Below are 6,000 nucleotides of genomic sequence, written 5' to 3'. Positions count from 1 at the left end.
GTGCCCCTGCCTTCTTTCTTCTTGACCCTCATGGTGTCCTCCACATGGCCAGCTCTCTGCCTGCCTTTGTCGTTTTGTGTTTTGTGTGCCTCTTTGGCTCCTGCCTACCCATTCCTTCCAAACTCCACTCAGAGACCAGCCCTCTAGATGCCTTGGCTCCTGCCCCTGAGCGGAGTTAGGTCCCCTGTTGCATGCGGCCCTTTGCACATCCCCACAGTTACCGCCGTGTTGTATCCTCCTTTTACCTGACTGTCAGCTTCTTGAGGGAGGACTCCTACCTTTGTGCTTCTGGTGTGTGCAGGTGCTCAGGTGTTGGATAAATGAGGAGGCAGCTGCAGAAACGGAAGCCTGCGATTAAGTGCCTGGCAGCTCCAGAATTTGATCTGGGAGCGTCTCGGGTGGCATTTGGTTTGCAGAAGTTGAGCCTTGAAACTGAATTTGCTTAGCACTTAACAAGTGTAAGGAAATTATAGTTGTTGAAATTAGAGATGGGGAGATCAGGCCGCCCTGTGCAGGCGGGTCAGCAACGAGTGTGGTCGCCTCCCTCTACAACCCCATGGAAGTAGTCACCAGTATCCTCTGTGTCAGATGAAATATCCAAGGTGTACATGGGAACTCCTCCGTGAAGGTCACACACAGCTAGTTCGCGCAGGCTGGGACTGCAACCTAGCTGGGTTTGTCTGACTCCAGGGCTACCGAGGTTTGTCATCCTGGGCGGCATTTAGGTGCTTGAGGTCACCCACCTTGTGCACAAAGACCAGCCTAGACCTAACAGAGTTGAGAGCGAGGCCGGAATCCCAGCCTTACCTAAGACAGAAGGGTGCAAGGGAGCACAGCTGTTCCGTGTGGACCCCAACCATTCCCACAGCTGTTCTGCATTTGCTGTGACTGGGTGAAGAGAACTACACCTCCCAGGAAGCAGCGCGGCGCCCTGGCTGCCCCCTCCCTACGCCCCGCCCCGGGGAGGCTCATATATAAGGGCGGAATGGCCCGGCCTCCGGCAGAGAGCAGGGGCAGCGAGGGCGCGCGGCGCGTTCCTGGGCTTGGGGGAAAGCGGCCACCAGGGCTGGCCTCCGCGGCTCCGCGCCTCTCCCCCGGCCTCTCCTGCCCCGCGGCGTCCAGCCTGCGCCGCCAGGGCCCCGCGGACCTGCCAACCCGAGGCCAAGAGTGGAATTGCCCTGCCGCTTTCCCGGGCTTGGCGGAGGGGATCCCGGCGGGGAGCTCGGCGCTCGCGATGGCGATGCGCAGCGAGGAAAGGCGAGGAGCTGCGTGCGGGCTGGGTGCCCTCGGAGCGCCGGGAGGCGGGGAGCGCCCGCCGCCGGGCCGGGGGATGCTGCCGCTTGGGAACCCCCGCGGCGAAGTCCCTCCATCTCCGCGGGGCTCCAGCACAGAGGTCGGGGCTGCAGGCCCTTTGGCCTTGGATGGAAAGTGGGAAATGGGGCGCGGGGCTGCGGACCCCCTAACGTGGATTACTTGGTGCGTGTCAGCCGGGCTCAGAAGACCCACGACCTCGTCTCCATCCTCGGATTGATTCATTCCACCTGGCAGTCGGGTCGCTTTACCTGGAGGTACGTTTCCCTGCGATTCGAGGGAGGGGGTTTGAGTGGACTCGTCTGCCCCCTGCCCCCCTACCCCGCGACGCTTTCTGAAGGTCTTGGACTAAATTTTTGTCGTTGTACTGACATCTTCGCAGAGGTCGTTTGGCCGTCCTTCTGCCTCCAGGCGGAGCCGACTGGCCGGGTCGCGGTGGTCAGCGTTCATGCCGGGCGTGCGGGGTCATCGCCGTCCGCCCCCCAGCGCCGCCAAGCCTCTGGCTGCCCCGCGGGACAGACCCTCCGCGGGGGAAAAGGCCCCTCGCCCTTACCTTTTCCCTTGTCGCCCTCCGGGGCCCGTTACTTCGGAAGCGGTGCCGCCTCGGGGAGCTCCCGACCTCTGCCCACGGGCGACCCAGAATGCGGCTGGGGCGCAGCGCCTGGCGGTGGCGCCCGGGCCGAGCCCCTCTCGCCGTGCGGGGTGGGGGCTGGGGCGTGTCTGGATGTCCCTGTCGCCGGTGCCTTGGTGAGCGGCTTTGCTGCAAGCCCCCTCCCCCCCCCCCCCCAACTCCGGGTCAGGCGGACGCCAGGGTGGTGTGGGCAGGGCTTTCTGGAGAGGTGGGAGACGGCAGGATTTCGGTCCACTGCGTCCACCCGCGCCCCTACCCCGTACGCCCCCACCCCAGCGCAAACTGTTTCTGGAAGGGGTTTCAGAGCCAGCGTGGCGGGGGGGAGGAGGGCGGGGACACTTAGTCTTGAGTCCTGAGCTAACCGCTCTGAATCCACAGCTCCTTCCTCTCCCTGTCCTTTTGTGTCGGTGCTGTTTGGGGCAACTCCGTGCCTGTCACTGCACTGAGTAGGCGCGGAATACGGTGTTTGTTGAATGAATGACTGAGCGACTCCGCCTTGATGTACAGATAAAGCCGGGTCCCTCCTTTACCTTCTCCCTCCTTGCCACTTGTCCTCAACTCCAGGACAACCTCCGCCCCCCCCTCCCCAAGATGGCTTCCTGGAGATGCTTTCCCAGATGTGGGACTCCCTTCCTTCCTCCCAACCCTGTTGGCAGCCTGTTGGCGATGGTCCATTTCCCACCCAGAAGTCCCTCCTGCGCAGATAATTTCTGGGAGCTGTCAGGGGTCTCCCTTGGTATGTTCTCAGGGCGCCATGCCTCCAGTAAGCACCTGCTTGGGGAAGAAGGGAGGGCCAGGCTTTGCCGGAGGAAAAGAGGTAATATGTGTTAATATTGCCCCTCCCCCCAGGAGCCTGTGCCTGTGGCCGTGCCCAGGTCCCTGGACCTGTCCACGTTGGTGTGGCTCCTTTTCTTTTGGCCCTTCCCCACCCTCACCCCCTGCCAGCCCCTGGGAGACTGTTAAACTGCTCCACAATTGACTCGTAGCTTCACCACGGCAGCTCACTCTGACCTTAGAAGCAATCCGCGCACTCTCTCTCTTTAGGAAACTACAAAAAAAGTGTAAAGAGCAGGAAAAAAAAATACCCAGTTCCAAGTAGTGCTGGCAGCTTGACGTATTTGCTCACTGCTGAAATCTTGCGCTGGAGACAACTTCGTTCGCTTTTTTCCTCTCGGTTTTACTTAACAGTCCCCACGTGATGACTATGTTCCACTGCCCGCGTCAACTCCTGATCTGCTTGACAGTTCCCCTACTGTTGGGCGCTAAGGTACTCGTAGATCTTTACCCTTAGAACTAAGGCATCAGTGGGGCGCCTGGGTGGCTCAGCCGGTCGAGCATCCGGCTTCAGCTCAGGTCATGATCTCACGGTCCGTGGGTTCGAGCCCCACGTCGGGCTCTGTGCTGACAGCTCAGAGCCTGGAGCCTGTTTCGGATTGTGTCTCCCTCTCTCTGCTCTTCCCCGCTCGCGCTCTCTCTCTCAGAAATAAATAAACACTTAAAAAATTAGGAAAAAAAAGAACTAAGGCATCAGTGAGCATCATTTGTACATAAAGATGTGTCCACTTTTTGGATGATCTCCTTTGGAAAATTCCCAGAAATCACTCTGTCTGCTTTTAGTCAGAGTCATGGCTGCAGTGGACATTCCCAAGGTGGGCTTGAAGAGAGCCCCATGTCCCCATCACATAATATCACAACTGGGAGCCAGAGTACAGGAGCTGGGAAGACACTTGCTGAGTAAATGCAGTGTTTCATTTCGATTTTCCTGAAGCCCAGGGTTGACCAGCACTGGTATGAGAGTAACTTAAAAATTTGTGTCCAGGATTATGATGTAAATTATTTTAGCAAGGCCACAAGCTAAGATTTAGTAGGCAGCTGGATTAAAAATGCTGTCCTTTTTAAAAAGAATTAACTTTTGATTTGGATGGAAATCTATATTTATAGGAAAGTCACAAAAATAGTACATGGAGGTCCCCTATACCCTTTACCCAGCTCCCCTAAATGTTAACATGTTACGTATCCACAGTGCTATGGTCAAAGCCGGCGGACTGACCCTGACAGGATACTTTGAACTCACCTTCAGGCCTTATTCAAGTTTCTCCACTTGTCCCACTAATGTCCTTTTTCTGGTCCAGGATCCCATTCAGGATCTTGCATTGCAGAAAATTCTGTCTTGTAAAAAAAAGTGGGAGTGGAGAGGGATTCAGAAGACCCTCTTCTTTCTTTTCAACCACTTTTATCGAGGTGTGATTGACAGACACAAAGCGGTACATATTTAATGGATATCACTTGATGAGCTTGGTAATAAGTATACACCTTGAGACCCTTACCACAACCTAGGCCACAAACATCCATTGCCTACAGAAGTTTCCTCCCGCCCTCTTTATTTATTTTTTTTTTAATTTTTTTTTTTAACGTTTATTTTATTTTTGAGACAGAGAGAGACAGAGCATGAACGGGGGAGGGGCAGAGAGAGAGGGAGACACAGAATTGGAAACAGGCTCCAGGCTCTGAGCCATCAGCCCAGAGCCTGACATGGGGCTCGAACTCACGGACCGCGAGATCGTGACCTGGCTGAAGTCGGACGCTTAACCGACTGCGCCACCCAGGCGCCCCCCTCCCGCCCTCTTTATTATCATTATTATTTTGTTGATAAGAACACTCAACAAAAGATCTTCCCTCTTAGCAAATGTTTAAGTATACAATGCAGTATTGTTAACTGTGGACGCTGAGAGGGAACACTAGGCCTTGCTCATTTCAGCAGACCGTCTTTATTCTGGAGAAGGTTTTAAATGGGGACTGCTTTCGTCTTCTTCCCCAGGTTAACTTGCCCCGTGCCCCCCCCCCCCCCACCCCGTGACAGCACAACAGCTGAGACCCTTCAGAGCCTAGAGGAGACCGGAGACCTGGCTGTGAATGGCCGAAACTCCTCTGCGCACCCCTCCTTCCTCCCCCTCCCCCCCACCCCTCCACTGGGAGTGAGTCGTTTAGTAAAAATTGGGTTATAGCCTGATCTGTCCCGACACGTCTTCCAAGGGGTAGGTGGATAGATGACATCCGGTGTGCGTGAGAATGAGCTGCCGAGCACCGAATCGGCGGCTGGCAAGTCCAGCGTGCAGTGCCTGTGTGGGTGACTCACGCGGGCCGAGCAGCAGGTGTGCTGGGGCTGCTAAGCGTGCAACCCTGGCAGAGACCGTGTTTTCTGGTTATCCGGGCGCATGTAAAGGTTGCTCTTGCCTCAGACTGGATGTAGGGAATTGTCAACCGGCCTGGGGCTTACGAAGCGATCCCCTTGTCTTTCGGGGACTTCTTTCTCCTGCCAGGGGTGAGGAGAGCCAGCCCGAAGGGGTTTGGGAAGCAGCTGACGCGGATGCAGGCTGGCTGGCCCTCGTGTGTCTTTGCAGAAGAGAACATCTGAGTTCACAGCTGAGGAAGCCCAAGAAACAGGCCCTGCTCCTGCCCCTGCAGCAGAGACCACGTTAGCCTAAATCTTCTGCCAACAGTGTGCCATCAAATTAGGGCTGTCCCTTCCAGCTTGGGGTGGCTGCCCGCACAGAGCATAGGTGCTGTTTATTGGGAGAAGGACGTTTTGAGTTGCTTGGATCTCAACACAACAGACTTCAGTTGTCCAGGTGGAGTTTGTGTTGCCGTTAGGGTATGGTCGCCTAGGGTGGGTTTTTCTTTTCCTCTTTGAAGTGCTTCCGGCCTTCCTTTTCTATCTCCTAAGAGGGAAGATACCCCTCCTCTCCCTTTCCCCGTCTCCCATCCTGCACCGGCCCAGACGTTTTCCATAACCGGGCAGCTCCAGCGAGGAGCATAACAGGAAGTCTTGGTGGGAGAGGGGTTGGGGATGTTGTGACTAACCAGCTCTGGAACAGCCCTTCCGTCTACACCTGCCTTCTCTGTCTCCTCAGTGACTCCTCACGGGCCCTCCCTCCAGAGCCTCTGCTTTTCCCAGTTAAGACCGTTCACTTAGCGCTACTCCACCGCGGTCCCTCAGGTTGTGGTTTGCCTGAGAACAGATTGCTTGGAGACCTTGTTAAAAAGGAGTACTGATAGCA

The 6,000-nt window shown here is 56.2% G+C and overlaps 1 long non-coding RNA gene across 3 annotated transcripts in view; it reads left to right on the top strand.

Annotated features, from left to right (window-relative positions):
- Positions 1 to 991: 991 nt before the first annotated feature.
- The window catches only part of LOC123604000, a 433,813-nt gene continuing 428,804 nt past the window's right edge, over positions 992 to 6,000 (top strand). For 2 of the 3 annotated variants that reach the window (XR_006715170.1, XR_006715169.1), the window contains exon 1: positions 992 to 1,568. This is a non-coding gene — a long non-coding RNA (uncharacterized LOC123604000). The remainder of the gene's footprint in view (positions 1,569 to 6,000) is intronic. The other variant, XR_006715168.1, reaches the window with a different exon arrangement.

The sequence above is a fragment of the Leopardus geoffroyi genome, chromosome E1 (assembly GCF_018350155.1).
Source record: "Leopardus geoffroyi isolate Oge1 chromosome E1, O.geoffroyi_Oge1_pat1.0, whole genome shotgun sequence".
Taxonomy (NCBI): Eukaryota; Metazoa; Chordata; class Mammalia; order Carnivora; family Felidae; genus Leopardus; species Leopardus geoffroyi.
This window is presented reverse-complemented; position numbering and strand designations above follow the sequence as displayed.